The sequence below is a fragment of the Macaca mulatta genome, chromosome 4 (genome assembly GCF_049350105.2).
Source record: "Macaca mulatta isolate MMU2019108-1 chromosome 4, T2T-MMU8v2.0, whole genome shotgun sequence".
NCBI classification, from domain to species: domain Eukaryota; kingdom Metazoa; phylum Chordata; class Mammalia; order Primates; family Cercopithecidae; genus Macaca; species Macaca mulatta.
The window spans coordinates 182,574,459-182,592,124 of NC_133409.1; the positions used below are offsets into that span (position 1 = coordinate 182,574,459).

The 17,666-nt window shown below is 41.9% G+C and overlaps 2 protein-coding genes across 10 annotated transcripts in view; both read left to right on the plus strand.

Moving 5' to 3' along the window:
* The window catches only part of EXOC2 (exocyst complex component 2), a 209,956-nt gene that overhangs the window by 6,767 nt on the left and 185,523 nt on the right, over positions 1-17,666 (plus strand). Inside the window, exon 1 of one of the 7 annotated variants that reach the window (XM_077998625.1) lies at positions 329-763. The gene's annotated coding sequence lies outside the window, so the exon portion shown is untranslated. 7 annotated transcript variants of the gene reach the window in all.
* Positions 1-17,666, plus strand: part of HUS1B (HUS1 checkpoint clamp component B) — a 36,883-nt gene that overhangs the window by 6,767 nt on the left and 12,450 nt on the right. The window lies entirely within an intron of this gene.

Below are 17,666 nucleotides of genomic sequence, written 5' to 3' on the forward strand. Positions count from 1 at the left end.
GTATTTTTGTTAACCATGATTTGGGGATAGAGCAGGAGGAACAAGATGATTAATTTGGAAAACTGGATTGCAGAGTTCATGACCCTGTCTCTGAGACTTGTCCCAGGGTGTGCTGTTATATGGTAGAATTTGTGGCAGTGCTGATGTAACTTGCTCTTGATCTCACTCAGGAAGAGTGGAGTCTGTGTTTATAGAGAACTGGGGAAGAAAATCACCATTTTCCCAAACCCTTTTCTCAGTATCTCTGGGCCATCCCTTTGGGTCCAGCCCAGTCCAGCCCAGCGGGGACGAGTCTGTCTTAGGGGTAGGTTGAGCCTGATTCTAGAACGATTTGGTGAGTTCTCTACTTTGATTATATTTTAGGGTGCCCTGAGAGTCTGGCTGAGTCTAATTTTACTGTTGAAACTCACTGGGCAACTCTGCAACAGGATTCTTCTGGGGTCCTCTGGGCCCAAGATGGTTCCGGACAGTAAAGCTACTGAGATTCTGCTCGGTTTGTTCCCTGGTGATGCCAGTGCTGCCAGGTGGAGTCATATGTGGGGAAGGGTGGACGTTTGGGAGGGTTTTGTTTTTTTTTTTAATGATTGTGGGGAAAATCACCTTTCTATAGTCTGCTCTGTTAGGGAAATAGTGTTTTAACATCATGAGGCCTTCCGTGGCCTGTTGAGTAGAGGTTATCCTGGTCTTCAGTGAGTCAGAACTTCTGTATTTTTCCGGTTCCTGGCCTTCTCTAGCTGAGAAGAGCATCTGGGAGCATGACAAGGTGAGACCGTGATCACTCATTTTGTTCAGATTTCTTGTCTGCTATTGAAATTAGCGAAACTGTTCTTTTCTAAAATAGTAAAAAGTACTGCTTTTATGATTCTAAAACTACTTTCAGTTGTGGTTTCATTTTCTGATTTTTTTTCTTTATATTATTACTGCTTTTTTTCTATGTATTTTTAGTCTGAAGTTCTGTGAAAAATAACAACTTGCTGTCTTTTGTTCTAGTAGTAAATATTTTGGAAAATTAAAAGTGTGCCACAGTTTTAATTTGAGATATTAAATATGGGAACATTACAGAATTAACGTTTTCTGACTTCTATTGCAGAAAACACTTCAAATCCATCTCTGTGTGCTTCATTAAAGGAAAAGAGGCAGATGGTTTAAAATTAATATAGTGCATCTATAAGGAAAATGTATTTACTTAAGTGTACAGTATAAATTATAAGAAAATGTGGCCTCTTGTCTTGATTTTAGTGAAATGCTTTTGTAATAGTAATTTTCTCTTTTGCCCTGTGATGGATAGGAGGTTAATTGATGTTAAATGGATGCTTTGTTAATCCTTCATCAGCTACTAAATTGGTATGGGGGAGTACGGGTCAAGACTACACAAGGCCATGACCAGCTTGTTTTCTCAGGGAGGTTTATGGATTCCACCCGCCCCCTTCTCCAAACCACACATCACTCTCTCCAGCTGCACACAGGGAAGCTCTCCCGTCTCCCTCCCCCCTTCCTGCGGTGCTGTCCCCCCCCCAGCCTCATCCTTCTCCCTCCCTGGGCTGCTGCAGAGTGACAGCTCGTAGACGTTGCGTGCGAGTGAGTTCAGCTGGCGCTGTGTGGTCTGAGTGTGTGGTCTCCCGCTCAGCCGAGAGGCTGCTAACAGGGTGGATGAGAGCGAGAGCAATACTGTTTACTTTAATTTATTTCGGATGCCGGAATTGTGCCCAGAGTTTCTCCTAAGCTTGATTCCGTAGCGAGCAGCTTCAATCCCTCGCAGCTGTGGTGCGTTCTGAACTCTGGGCTGTCCTTTCCTGACAGGCACTTTCCATAGCATCTGCCTGCTTAATCCCTCGCGGCTCAGAAATGTTAACGGCACTGTTGAGTGCTGTGATTATTTTGCTTTCACTATGTCAAGATTTATGGCCTTCGAGAAGTTTCTTTTGAGATAGAGCTGGAGAAGTAAAGCAGAATTTGTAAGATCAGTGACAAAGTTGATGTATTTTTGGAAATTGGAAAAGCTATTATACAAAATTTGGGTCAAATTAATCCAACTTTGCTCATGTGAAAGAACCTGGGAGTTAGTGACATCCTGTCATGTTTAACAATTTTAATGAAATTAGCCAATTTAAGCTGACGGTTGGTTTCTTGACCTTTTCTGGAACTCTGCATTGATTTTGGCATGCCTGTTTACCATCGTTATTATATTTGTCAGCAGTGATATTGGTTTATTTCATCCTAGAGATTTGACAAGTTGAGACAAATGAAACTTTGTTTTTATGTAATAGTATAAATTTAGGAGAATATTTTTTTATCCAGTCCTTTCATTATGAATAGCTTAGTAATATTTTCTTGATTTTGTTCCTCTCTCATTCCTGAACATTCTTGTTGAGATGGTCAAGTATTTTGTTATTTGAGTAAACATATGTAGACTCTTGATATCACTTGGGATTTTGCATTGTTTAGCTTCTTTATTTTCATGTCTTCCTGGCAGTCTTGTTGGAATGGAGTTGGTGGTGGTGATGTTTGTCAAGGATTAGAAAGTCTAGGCCACTCACATCTTCCCACAAGGTCAACCTATTTAGCTTGGAGTTGTTCTGCTGCTTTTTTTTTGCTACTCTTCACCCTGGGTTTCAATACCTGAGCTCTGTTTTCATCACTATGAGGGTAAAGCTTTCTCCTACCCCCCTTGTACCTTTTCACTCCTGGCCCTGGTTTACTTTAGCCTCAACTGATCTGGAATCAGACTTCAGGAATGGAGTCATGTTGGGTACTTTTTTAAAAATGATATCATCTTGTACTTCCTTTTGTGTTACATTTTTTGGGTTCTGTGTTTATGGTGCTGATGATGTTAAACTAATGTTCGGAGGAGTTCTGAAGCACAGTTATTCACAAAGTTGAACAAACATCACCATTATCTAAGTCCAGAACAGTTTCATCACACCCAAGGAAAAGAAAACCCTGAATCCATTATCAATCCTTTCCCACTTTCTGCCTCCATGGATTTACCTATTCCGAACTTTCATATAAGTGGAATCATATATGTGGCTTTTTATGTCAATTATGGCAAAATACATGCATAGTATTATTAGTCATTACCCTATGACTTTTACCTAGGAAGTGAAAATTCTTTGGGGAGAGAGAGAGGAAAAAATACTGATAAATGATGGTTATAGTCAAGTAATCATGTGTGGAAATGAACTTGTAATTTAGAAACTTGGGGCCGGGTGTGGTGGCTCACACCTGTAATCCCAGCACTTTGGGAGGCCGAGGCGGGGGGATCACGAGGTCAGGGGATCTAGACCATGCTGGCTAACATGGAGAAACCCTGTCTCTACTAAAAATACAAAAAAATTAGCTGGGCATGGTAGCGGGCGCCTGTAGTTCCAGCTATTCAGGAGGCTGAGGCAGGAGAATGGCGTGAACCCGGAAGGCAGAGCTTGCAGTGAGCTGAGATTGCGCCACCGCACTCCAGCCCAGGCGACAGAGCGAGACTCCATCACACCCAAGGAAAAGAAAACCCTGAATCCATTATCAATCCTTTCCCACTTTCTGCCTCCATGGATTTACCTATTCCGAACTTTCATATAAGTTTTTTCTAAAAAAAAAAAAAAAAGAAACTCGGAAATATTTACTAGGAACTGTGGAACGCTCAAGGCTTGTGTTGGAGAGAAGTGCCCTGTGTGTGACTGGCTGTTGGTCATCGGCACTTTCCGCAGTGCTCTGTCGTGTAGGTTCCTGTTCCCACCCCTTCTGAAGCTTCACCAGTGCCAGTGCCAATTGGTTGTTTAAAATTCGATGTGGAACTCTCAATGAATAAATCCTGATGGAACAGATTCCCTCCGTTTCTACCTTAGCTTTTACGGGCAGAATCCTCCAGGAGTTAACAGTGAGCGGGAAAAGGACCAGGGTTTTGCTCTCTGGTAACTGAAGTGGGAGCTGGCCTCAAGAGCAGTTGATTCTCTTGCCAACGCCGAGAAGCAGAGCGTCTGGAGAGCCCCAGTGCCTGGACAGCACTTTAAAAATCGTATTTCCGAATGCGTTTCTGTTGAAAACAGGTTTATCTTTAAGAAAAAGATTGCTACCTTTATTTGGGCTTTTCTTTAGAACTGAAAAGTCAGAATTGTTTTATTTGTTGTCAGTACTATCCCATTCTCTTTTATGGCTGGATTTTTTAAATGGAAAAGTCAAGCTTAAATGAGTTTTGGCCTAGTTTTTGTAGGACTAAAGGATAGTTGAAAAACAAGTTTTTCTGGTAACTTTTGTTATGAATATCTTAGTAATATTTTAAAATTTATTAGGGGCAAAATTCATTTTGGTTTAAACATTTAAAATACTTTTTGGTGAGGGCGGAAAGGAGACACAGCATCAAAGGTCTGCACCTACAAATTAGAATCTCTGGATTTCGTGTAGTTCTGTGTGGAAGCAGTAATAGAATATCACACTTTTCACCTCTTGGGCCTTTCAGTTAAAGGTTGGATTTGAACTGGGCCTCTTGTCACCCAAACGTGGCCCATAGGAAAGGAGTTGTTCTGCTCAGATGTTTAGTTAATTTGGATTTATCTCATTGTTTTCCTTGGCGTGAGTTGTACTGAAGATCAAGAGGAACTGTCACGGGTTGATTGTAACCTTTTAGGATGTAGTTAGGGTGCTCAGTTTTTACAGTGGTTTTGGCAGTTGCTCTTGTGACCAGATTTATTGGTTTAAAAGACAGTGCATGGCACACAGTACAGACTCAAGGAATGGCATCTGCCTGTGAAACAAATCTAACTGACACCCCTCTCAGAAGCCACATCTTATAGCTTCTTATGGCAGGAATTTCACACAACCCTTGAGGGCTCTGCTGCCGTTGTTGAGAAGAAAGAAAAGCCCTTCCAGAGAGCCCATGCATCCCCAGGTCTGGGCAGCCCAGCCACCATTTCACTGAGTGTCTGGCACTGGACTAGACACAAGGAGTGAAGAAAGAATATGACGACAAGCCGAGGCAAGCCCACGGGAGATTAGTGTCAGAGAGCTTGGCACAGTAGTTTTTTTTTCTTCCCTTTTTCTTTAATGTAAAGGATACTGTTATTTGTTATAATCACTTTCTTAAGATAGTTAATTTACAGGAGAAATGGGCAACCCTCCAGCCCAGAAAAATGCATATAACTCAGAGCTGCCAGAGGAAGCCTCATGTGGTCAGCGTTCTTAAGGAGGCCCTCGGCTGCCGGGGTCTCTGGCCAGCAGCTGCCCTGCCGTGCTCTGGAAACGGGCTTCTCTGTGTGGTCTGAGGCCTGCCTACATTTCTCAAACATGGATATCCACGCTCATTGCCACAGGGCAGGCAATATAAAAATATTTAAAACAGTTTCCCCGGCCCCTTCACCCTTCTCCAGTCTCATTCTCAGGATAGTTAACCCCTGGTGTGCATCCTTCTAGCCCTTTCTCTGTATTCCTGTAAGCATAGGCCCTTGTTTGTATAAAGGTAGCTTTTCTTCTTTTTTAAAATAGAAACATTGATTGGGTCCTGATTCTAACACATCAACTCCAAAATAACTTTTAGACCATATGGAAAAGTTGAGCTGGGACTGGGCACGATGTCATTTGTAGAGATACAAACTAAATCATTTATGGGTGAAGCGATACAATGCTTGAAAGAGCTCCCTCAACAAACAACATAAACGTATGTTGAGGAGGAGAGGCAGCTAAAACAAGAGATAGAATGTTGAAGCTGGGTGATGGGAACTTGGAGGTTCCTTATGCTAGTCTCTCTTCTTTTATGTATGTTTAAGATTTCCATAATAAATACTAAAAAAAAAAACAAAAAACAAAAAAAAAACAGTCATCCGGAGAATAGCACAGAGCAAGGGCCTGGTTTTGAATGCCACCTCTTTCACTTAATCGCTGTGATTTTTGACAAGCTGTTTAATCTCTAATAATCCTACCCTTGTCAATAAAACCGTTTGGCCTTTTAGAATACTTCCTTCTAGGAACTTTTTCTGTACATCTGTCTGTTCATACCTATCTGCCTGTTTATTTTGACCTATGTCTGTTTTACTAATTTGTTGTAAGCATTCTCTTGGTCTTGCATGTTTTTCGTAATGTTTCGCTGGCTGCGTAATATTTCCTTGACTGAACCTTCACATTTTACTGGATGTTTTGGTGGATGTTTCCATTTTTTCCCCCTCTTGCTGTAATACATTTTTGCAGTTATGGGAATCTTCGTGCCTAATAACAATCCCCATAGTATGAATTATTTTAGTCGTCGTCCACTTTTCAAGAATACGTTTTGAGTCAAAGTGTGGAAGCACATCGAAGGCTTTGACGCACGTGGTCAAATTATTTTTCGGAGTATTGGAACCATTTGTGCTGCTGCCGGCGATGCGTGCGAGCTGTGTGCAGATTCAGCTGAGAACGATGATCCTTTCAGATCATCTTAAATAGCTTGTGTTGTTAATAGGCCGGCAGTGGAACCTCCGTTTCAGTTGGCGTTTCTCTGAGGTTGGGTTTTGTCCGTAAGTTTGTTGGTTGGTTGCATCTCCTCTGTTGTGAACTGTAAGCTTATACCTTCTCTATTTTTTTTTTTTTTTTGAAGCTCTTGGTGTTTTCTGGATTGATTTTTGTGAGCTGTTTATATAATAAAGTTATTTGTATTTTGACATTTTGAATATTTTTGCAGACTTCCTGTTTGGCTTTTAGAGTTGTTGTCTTTTATTTAGTAACTTATAGAAGACGTATGTTTCTTTATGGCCAAGAACTTAGTGTGTTCACCGTTGTGATTTTTCTGTCAAGTCCAAATGTTGTCCTTCCACCCCCACAGCTGTAATATACACTTACTTTATGTTCTTGTAGTTTTTTTAATATACATATAATTAAAATTATATGTATATTTGGCTTTTTAAATCACCAGGAATTCTTTAACTATATAGATGTTTGAAGTTATGTAAGCAAGAACATTATGCTTTTGGACTGTGACTGAAACATTTCTGGGATTGGAGTTAATATGCTAAAAATTAAGAGGCAAGAAAATAAAGAAGTTGTTTGTTTAGAATAAAATTCAGCTTAATCTTTGGCTGTCCTGACTACGGCCCATCTTCAGTGTTTGGAATTTTCCCACCGTGTTACGTACTGCAGTGCTGTGGCTTTAAAGAAGCGCTTTCCCCACTTGCCCTGGAGCCCTGTGCCCTGCTTCTGGGAGATCATCACGGTTGTGTACTGTTCCTATTTTGTGTCAGGCCTCTCTGCCTGCTGCTTTCATCTTTCTTAAGTTATGCAGCACAGATCTTAAACAGTTTTTCTGTTTTCTCTGACTAAAATACTTTCTATCTTCAAACAATTGAAGGCCGTTCTCCTCCTTGCTCCCCCAGTCTCTGGCAGCACAGCTGATGGCCCCCGGCCCACGAATTCACCTAAAGTTAGTTTTTGAAGCGGGAATGGTAGCAACACTATGTTACTTTTATTTTGGGCTTTAAAGTTTGCAGAGATCTTTGGTACACATGATTCCATTTAATCCTTACAGGATTCCTGTGAATTTAGTTATTATTCCTATTTTAAGATGAGAAAACTGATAGAAATTAAAGGGACCTGAATAAATCATATAGTTAGGATTTGAATTTCTGCCGTCTGACTCTTGGTTAAATGTCTTTTCTACCTCTCCATAGCTGAACAATTTGATTTGTCTGGCAAAAGTGTGGTGTTAATGACACCGGCGTTCTTTACCCCATATTGGTCAGGCCACTGGGCACTGATTAAACACTGTTGGTCACGTCTTTCGTGCCAGGTAGCATCTCTCATTACATGCTCATGGTCACACTGAAGAACTGGTCAGGGAGGCAGGCACTTCAGGGAAAACAGTTCTTTTGGGGGGCCCTTTTCATATGTGAAGGACAACGTGAAGAGTGTGTGTGTGTGTGTGTGTTTGTGAGAGAGAGAGAGAGATTATAAGCACAGCTCCTAAGGCAAACTGCCTGGGTGTGATTCCTGCTGTGATAGTTATTGGTTGTGGAGTATTGGACAAAGTATTTAATGAGCCATCCTCATAGGGGAGTTTTGAGGATTAAAAATTATTGCATGGCAAGAACATAGAAAAGTACCTGGATAAGGCCAGGCACAGTGGCTCACGCCTGTAATTCCAGCACTGTGGGAGGCCAAGGCAGGCAGATCACGAGGTCAGGAATTTGAGACCAGCCCGACCAACATGGTGAAACCCTGTCTCTACTAAAAATACAAAAATTAGTCGGGTGTGGTGGTGCACGCCTGTTATTCCAGCTACTCAGGAGGCTGAGGCAGGAGAATAGTCGGGCATGGTGGCACATGCCTGTTATTCCAGCTGCTCAGGAGGCTGAGGCAGGAGAACTGCTTGAATGCGGGAGGCAGACTCTGTCTCAAAAAAAAAAAAAAAAAAAAGGACCTGGATAAGTCATCAATGTTTGCTTAATATCTAAGTTATATTATCTGTTGATGGATGGCTAGTTGTGTCCTCATGTAATTTGTATTGTTTCTGATTTTATATTGAAAAATATTTTAAATAAAGGCAAGAGCCATGTGTATTCCTACATACACCACCTCAAATGCTAACTGTGCACTAAACACAAAAACTTTAACCCACTAATGAAGGGGTCAGAATCCCCATAAAGTATAATATGGGAAACCACAGAGTCACCAGAGGAACCTGTCCTCTCCATGATGTTGAAGAGGTTTAAGGCAGTGGGTTGACGTGGCACCCATTTCTTTTAGAATGGAGAACACGTCTGTTCAAGCACTCCTGAATGTCTGCGCACCTTCACTGACCTTCCGTGATGATTTGAATAAAGGAACAAAAAGAAAAGCAAAGAACAATGCTATTACGACATGACCAGTTCCCCCTAAAGTACTTAAAGGAGTTGAGAATTTCGAAATGTTTTTTGCTTTGTTTCCTCCACCCCCAGCCTGAGAGTCTCGTTTTTTGGTGAAGAGGGAGAATTAGTATTGAGTCACGGTGGCTCAGAAAGGTTGAAAAGGGAAGACTTTTAAAATGTAGGTTTTATTATCATCTGGGTAGGGTGAGGCCAACAGAGTAGGATAAGATTGTTGTGGAAAACTGTGTTACTCACAGTTCCAGGAGGATGGGCAAGCTGTGTCCCACAGGAAGCACTGGGGGTAGGCCAGGAGACAGAGGGAGCGAGGGGAAAGCATGGGCCGAAGGCTTTGTTGTGGTTTTCACAGGAAGGAATGGCTAGGCAGGGTAGGCAAGCTGAGCGAGTTTAGGATTGGATCATTTGAATAATGTTTTGGAGGGCTCTGGGCTGTAGGAATGGTCCCTAGTTGGCTGGCACCCGGGGTATGTAGGGCTGGGGGCAGTGTCCCTGACTGGAGGAGCCTAATTGAAGATGGGTACTCAGTCCAGGCAAGTAGTTTGTGACCTCGGGGAATTAGTCAGTTCTCAGAGGGGCAGTCCCTTCCCTGGTCCACAGGCTCCAAAATGTCAAAGCATCATAATGCACTGAAAACAAACAAACAAACATGGTTAATACAAGGGCCAGGACTTTTTGTACCACAGCTTCAGGATTTAGTAGCAGAGAGGAGAAGAGATCAGTACGGTAGTTTCTCATTGCCAAGGAGAAGAGGCATGAATTTGATCTGGAAAAGAGTATGAGAGAAAAGCCTTTACAGTAGCTTACTCATTTCTCCCAGCAGTTTTTGAAATTATTGTGTTTTGCACATTTTCTTTTTTTCCACTATAGCTTACCCTCATTATTACTGCAAGGCTTTGATAAGTGTTCACAGTTCATATTTAGTACAAGGTAATTTTTTTTTAACCGAGTACATGAACTTTTTTGAGGAAACATGACCCAAAGGCTAGCTAGCTAAAAGAATAAATAAGTCATTTTCAAGGCTCAGCAAATTCTGTCTTTATTATTTTTTTATAGAATTATTGAGGGAAAGGAAGTAATCATGTCAGCAGTCTTTATCATTCATTTGGAACCACTTGTTCTGTAATTATCATGGCAATAAAAAACTCATTTTGGCCTTATCTATTTTGGTATAATGATTCAAATTTGGCTAATTGCATGTGAATTATGATCAATTTGGTATTTTTGCTTAATTTCTAGCTCAGAGTTTGTGCTGTTGTTCTTTGAACCAAGCATAGTAATATAAAATTTGATTAAATGTGTTGGTAGTTCTCAGTTTCTCATTTTTGGATTATGAGGAGTTTGGAGAGTTTGCAGTCATACCTCGCTTGATTGCAGTTTGCTTTATTGTGCCTTGTGGATACTGCATTTCACAGATAATGCTTGTTTTAAAAAAAACAAAATGAAGTTTGTCGTAACCCGGTATTTAAGCAAGTGTCTCAGCATCATTTTTCCAACAGCGTGTGCCCACTTCATGTCTCTGTGTCACATTTTGGTATTTCTTGCAATATTTCATACTTTTTAATTATCATATTTTCAAGTTCAGTTGTGCTTCATATTGGGAAAGCAAATACAGATGAGAACGATCCCTGCCAACATAGTAAAAATTTATATATGTTTTTTGAGTTTTGAAGTGTAAGTCTGATTTGTTTGGAGATTTCCTCGAGGCAGAACCCCTCGTTACTGATGGTGTCTAGTAAATGAGGCCTTGGTGCATTATGCTGTACTTTTGAAAACATATATCTCAAAATATCTGTACTATTAGAAAAGGTTTTGCTCCTCCTCACCCTAAGGAATCTGTTATTCCAAGAAATAGAGATCTTTTCTATTTCCAGATAGTTTAAAAAGTGCACTTTATATTTCTGAATAAATAAAATATGACTGCTGCAGTTTCACAGCTTAACTTTTGAGCCAAATACTGTTGAGGCTTCAGTGGCACTAATTTAATGGAACACTAACCAGTGCAAATAAAAGACAATTGTATTGTTATCTTTTTTCTTTGATAAATGTGAATTTTTTTTGAGACGGAGTCTCACTTTTGTCACCCAGGCTGGAGTGCAGTGATGCAATCTTGCCTCACTGCATGCACTCTGCCTCCCAGATTCAAGTGATTCTCCTACCTCAGCCTCCTGAGTAGCTGGTATCACAGGCGCCCGCCACCATGCCCGGCTAATTTTTTTTGTATTTTTAGTACAGATGGTTTTCACCATGTTGGCCAGGCTGGTCTTAAACTACTGACCTCAAGTGATCTGCCCGCCTTGGCCTCCCAAAGTGCTGGGATTACAGGGGTGAGCCACTGCGCCCTACGTGAATTTTAAAACAGAGTCTACAAACTTAATGAAATTTACCTTATCATTTAAATCACATACACTAAAGCTCTTAGTGAATTGTAAAATGTACTTTAATTTTATAAGAATGCAACTTACTTATATAAATACTGAAAACAAAACTCTTGCAGTTTCTGGTCTGAGACGTAAGGAGCTTGGAGGTCACCACTCTAATCCTCACAATAAGGAAAAAGCTAAACAAACTGAAAATCAGCCACTTTTCTTATATCTATCAGAAAATTGAGGTCACAGGGTAAACTACTGTCCCCCAAATAAGAGAGACAACAGGCAGATACAGAGCATCCCAACTTCTTAGTTGGGATGAAAATTTCTGTGGGAGACCAGTATTGAGTTGCTTTAACCAATACAGCATATCCAGCTTTGAACAAAAAATGACAAGGCAAAAACTAAAGACAACAACCCCATTTGGAAGAAACAGAGCGAGCATTAGAACCAGATTGAGGTGTGGTGAGGACGTTAGGATGATCGAACCGGTAATTTAAAACAGCTGTGATTACGTGCGGAGGGCCCTGATGGGAAAAGTGGGTAACATGCAACAGATCAGTAATGTGAATAGAGAGATGGAGACTTGAAGAAGGAATAGAAAAGAAATGGTAGAAATAACTCACAGAAGAGAAGGTGCCTTTGATGGGCACATCAGTAGACCGGACATGGCTGAGGAAAGAATCAGTGAACTGGAAGAAATGTCAGTAGAGTCTTCAGAAACTATAATAGAGAAAAAAGGTTGAAGAAAATGGAATGGAACATCCAAGAATTGTGGTGCAGTTACACAAAGTATAACATATGTGTAGTGGGAACCAAGAAGGGGAAGGAAGAAAAGAACAGAAGAAATATTTGCCATAATAATGGCTGAGAGTTTTTCGTAATTAATGATATTCCCAGATCTGGAAAATTCAGAGAACAGTAGGCAGGAAAGTACCAAAAAAAAAAAAAAAAAAGAAAAGAAAAGAAAAGAAAAAATCTACACTTAGCATATTGTATTCAAACTGTAGAAAAATAAAAAACAAAATACTGAAGGATACTGTGGGAAGCTGGGGTTAGGGATGAAATGGACACCTTACATGAAGAGAGACAAGAATGGAAATTACATCAGACTTTTTTTCAGCAACCATGCAAGCAAGTAAGGAAAAGAGACCCACCTACATAGAATTCCTCATCCAGTGAAATTATCCTTCAAACATGAAGGGGAAATAAACATTTTTCCAGACAAAATTGAGAGGATTTATTGCCATTAGATTTGCCTTAACTATTAAAAGAAGTTAAAATGTTAAAAGTTGTTCTTTAGAGAGAAGCAAAATGATATAGGTCAAATACTTGAATCTGAAAAATTCAAGGATGAGTTTTAGAGAAGGAATAAATGAAGTGGCTTCTGGTTCCTTCCCCTCAGGTCCTGGCACCTGGCACCGTGCCTAGCACCTACACCCCCCATTGATGCTGAATGATATGGATGTGGAACGTAATGACTTGGTGTCTTAAAAAACAAATACAGTTTGTTGTTGTTGTTGTTGTTGTTTTGAGACAGTCTCACTCTGTCACCCAGACTCGGCTCACTGCAACCTCCACCTCCCAGGTTCAAGTGATCCTCCTGCCTCAGCCTCCCGAGTAGCTGGGACTACAGGAGTGCATCACCATGCCTGGCTAGTTTTTGCACTTTTAGTAGAGACGGGATTTCGCCATGTTGGCCAGACTGGTCTCTAACTCCTGACCTCAAGTGATCTGCCTGTCTTGGCCTCACAACGTGTTGGGATTACAGGCATGAGCCACCGTGCCCAGGCTTAATTTTTTTTTTTTTTTTTTGAGATGGAGTCTCATGATGTTACCTAGGCTGGTCTTGAACTCCTGGGCTCAGGTGGTCCTTCTGCCTCAGCCTCCTAAGTAGCTGGGACTACAGGTGTGCACCACTGTGCCTGGCTGAAAAAGACTTACTTTCTTGACCTACAGTTGCAACTTCTACATTTAAAGATACCCCAATGGACATAGCAAGTTCCCTGGCTCATGGAAAAGAGGAATTTATTCCAGAGACTTGGCAAAACTCTAAATAAGAAATGAAAATGTGTCTTACCCTCAGCTCTATAGATGTTAATAGTTACCTTATTGTGTCTTATGCAACAGAACATTTTCTTATGTGATGCAAGTTGTGGCATCATTTTGAGACCAATCATTCAGAGATTAAAGATAAAGGAATATTTTCAGTGTGGACACTATGAGTTTTTAAAAGTCAAAATTACAGATTTTCAGACTGGAGGGAAGCATTCTATGGATTTAATTTGCCACATTGAAAAGTATTGATCACTGTCACCTGTGTGAACAGAAAGCCCTTTGAAGTCCTCCTCCCTGCCTTTTTTTTTTTTTTTTAATTAAAAAAAAAGTTCTTCAGACCAAAAATGAGAAAACCACAGTGGATTATCCTCAGCTGTGATTGGTCCATTTCTTGCTATGACCTCAGTAGGAGTCATTATTGTAAAATGCCAAGCACCTGTTTGAGTCCCTGGCTCTGCCTAAGTTTTTGGCCCAAGGCAGAATCCAACAGATAGTACTGCCCCCAGACGGGGATCCTGCACAGGGACATACAGCCAAAGAACCTGCTTGTGTGGACGCTGAACCGAACTTCACGTTTACAGACTTTGGCTTTAGCAACGAGCTCACCTTTGGCAACAGGGTAGATAACTTCTGTGTCAGTGCTTCTTACACTGTCCTGAAACTCTTGTAGGCAACATACGCAGAAGTACGATGGCTCTGCGGTGGATGTGGGTGGCCTGGGAGTCACTCTCTATGCAGTGGTCGGTGGTCATCAGGTTTCTGTCTTACAATGGACAGAACTATTGCAGAGCTTCCAAAGCAGGTATATACCACATTCCCTTTACATGTCTGTGGAATATGAACACCTAAAGAAATTCCTGCTCCCAAACCCCAGTAAGAGAGGCACTTCAGAGGAAATCATGAGGGACCCACAGATAAATGTGGGCTATGAAGAGGAACTGAAACTACGTCCAGCCACTCCCTGACTCCAAGGACCCCTGGCACACTGAGTTAATGCTGTCCTTGGGCTACATGTCAGGGAAATTCTGGACTCGTTAATGGGCTACCGGACACGTCAGCTGGAGGGCCACACCATCACGGTGAAGTCCTTTCCTTAGCCGATCCCGCCAGCTGTTGCAGTCCTTCTCCATCCTTCCGGGTAGAGCCTAGGGTCTCTCCAGCCCAAAGCAGCGAGCCTGCTCTTCCTGTAACAGAAAGTCAGTGGCTTGAGGAGGATCAGGAGTCAGGTTGAAAGACCAGCAGAACAGTCAAAGTGCCTGCCAGTCCTCTGCCTCCCCTTGAGATGAAGACTGGCCCAGCACAGCCTCCAGCATGGCCTTGTGGCCTCCCCCTCCACCCACAGCACTAGCAGCAGTGGTGGAACCCCAGACAGAATCAGCTGTTCCTAGGGTGTGTCCTCCAAAGGAGACTCCCTTCATACTGGGCAGCTTTGGTTAGGACCAGCAGAATTTGCCAGAATGTATAACCTCAGCCATTGCCTCTAGCAACGTTCAGGGCTGGCAGGGGACCACAGGAGGTTCCTTATCTTCCTCCACAGACACCTGTGTTTCAGGTTGGCTGGAAAGATCTGGCATGTAGCTGGAGTGTGGGGAGTTCAAGCTGTGCTTGCTGCATTTCACATGGAGCAGGAAGAATCTGAGCTCCATGGAGTTCAAGGACATGGTGCAGGAGATCAGCCAGGTGCGGGATGCAGACAGGTGCGGGAGATCAGCCAGGTGCGGGATGCAGACAGGTGTGGGAGATCAGCCAGGTGCGGGATGCAGACAGGTGCGGGAGATCAGCCAGGTGCGGGATGCAGACAGGTGCAGGAGATCAGCCAGATGCGGGATGCAGACAGGTGCGGGAGATCAGCCAGGTGCGGGATGCAGACAGTTGTAGGTGGTAACACTTGTCCTTGAGGAGCAGACATACCAGTTAGAGGTTCATTCCTAAGCATTTATTCAGCCCCTTCATGTGCCTCGCACCACGTAGGTAATAAAGAAATACAGTCAGCTCTCCATATCCATGGGTTCTGCATGGACAGATTCAACCAACCACAGATGGAAAATATTCAGGAAAAACAATGCAGCAATAAAAAATAACAAAAACAGTACAGTTTGATAACAGTTTACATTGTATTATGTATTATAAGTAATCTAGAGATGATTAGTAATCTAGAGTATGCTGGTGGATGCGCATGGGTTATATGCAAATACTATGCAATTTTATGTAGGGAACCTGAGAATCCCCAGATTTTGGTAACCACAGAATGTCCCAGGACCGATTACTCGTAGATCCCAAGAGACCACTGTTTCTCTACTTTTACTGGTTGAATGGTAGAGATTAGTATAGAGGGGGTGCGATTAATCCAGCCTGGGGCTGAGGGAGGTTAGGTTGGTGGGGAGTGAGGTGAGGGAAGGTGTAGCTTCCTACAGAAAGTGATGACTGAATGAGTGGATGGTGAAAGTTAGTTGGCTAAGGAGCAGATGGGATAGGTGTTGAGAGACCCGATGCTGAGGATGACAGCAGAATGCAGATTTCAGCAGTGAGCACAGGGCTCTGCAGGCAATGAGAAGAGCACTTCTTTCACCTGAAAAGGTAGGGCAGAGGAATTAAGTTCTGGAATGCTGGAGGCCAACAGAGGGAGAAATCATGCGTCACCCAGAAGAGAGCGTGGGAAACAATGAGGGGACTGTAGGGGAGACATGATGGAAGCACAGCATGGCTGAGTCTCTTCCTGGGAATGATTTAAAGCATTAATGCCTGAAAATTTTCCAAAATTATAATAGACAGCTATCCATAGATCCTGGGAGGTCAGAGAACATGGAGCAAGACAAATACCAAAAATCTACACTCAAGCATATCCTGTTCCAATTGCAGAAAATTAAAAACCAATAGAAACTCTTGAAAGAAGCAACTTACTATAGGGGAGCACAGATAAGAGTCATATGAGATGTCCCTTCAGAAACCATGCAAGGAAGAATAGAGTGAAGTGAAATAAAGTGCTGAAAGAAAAAAACCCAGTGTATTAGGGCTTTCCAGAGAAACAGAATCAACAGGATACGGATGGATGGATGGATGGATGCACGGATGGATGGATGGATGGATGGATGGATGGATGGATGGATGGATGCATGCATGGATGGATGGATGGATGGATGGATGGATGGATGGATGGGAATTTATTAGGGGAACTGTCTTACATGACTGTGGAGGCTGAGAAGTCCCATGACAGGTGTTGGCAAGCCTAAGTTTGAAGGCCTCAGAACCAGGGGAGCCTACAGTGTGTCTGTCAGTGTGAGGTCAAAGGCCTCAGAACCTGAGGGGTGGGGGGTCACTGGTATAAGCCTGGGAATCCAAAGCTCAGAAGACCGTGGCATTCTGGTGATTCAAGAGCAGGAAAAGATGGGTGTCCCAGTTCCAGAAAAGAGAGAATTTGCCTTTTCTCTGCCTTTTCGATCAAGACCCTCAACCGGCTTTGGGGTGCCTGCTCACAATGGGTGAGAACAGAGCTTTCTTACTCAGTCCACTGATTCAAATGCCAGTTACTTCCCCAAACACCCTCACAGACACACTGAGAAATAATGCTTTACCAGCTCAGCTGTCTGGGTACGTCTTCTTCCAGTCGTCACACTTATCACCATCAAATTCTGTATACAAATGAAATTATCCTTCAGAAGCAAATGAGAAATACTTTCTCCGATAAACAAAAGTTGAGGAACTTTGTTACCAGTGAACCGTCCTTGTAAGAAACACTAAAAGATATTCATCAAAAAACAACAAAACGATAATGATGTAGATTAGAAACTCAGATCTACACGAAGAAAGGAGGAGCATTGTAGATGAATGAAGGTAAAATAGTTTTTCTTAATTGATCTGACAGACAACAGTTCTGAAGAATAACAGCAACAAAACGTATGGTGATTATAGCTTATAGATAATTAAAATGAATGACACCAGTGTTGTAAGGGATGAGAAGAAGAAAGTGGGGATACTGTTACAAGGTACTTCCACTATCCATGAATGGGGAAAGTGTTATTTGAGAGTGAACTTGGTGTAGTTATAAATGCATATTGCAAACTCTAAGATAGCCACTGAAAAAATGTTTTTTTTTGTTTTTTTTTTTTAACATAATTGCTATGCTAAGAGAAGAGGGAAAATGGGACTTTTAAGGCAGTGAAAGTATTCGGTATGATACTGTAATATTGGATACATGCAATTATAAGTTATACATTTGTCAAAACTCATAAAATGTACAACACAAAGAGCCCCAGTGTGAACTGTGGAACTTAGTTAATGGTGCATCAGTATTGGCTCATCAGTTATATAACAGCAGCCACACTAATGCAAGATGTTAATAACAGAGGAAACAGGAGGGACTGGTAGCAAGGGGGTAGATGGAAACTCTAATTTCAATTTAATTTTTCTGTAAACTTAATAAAACTGCTCA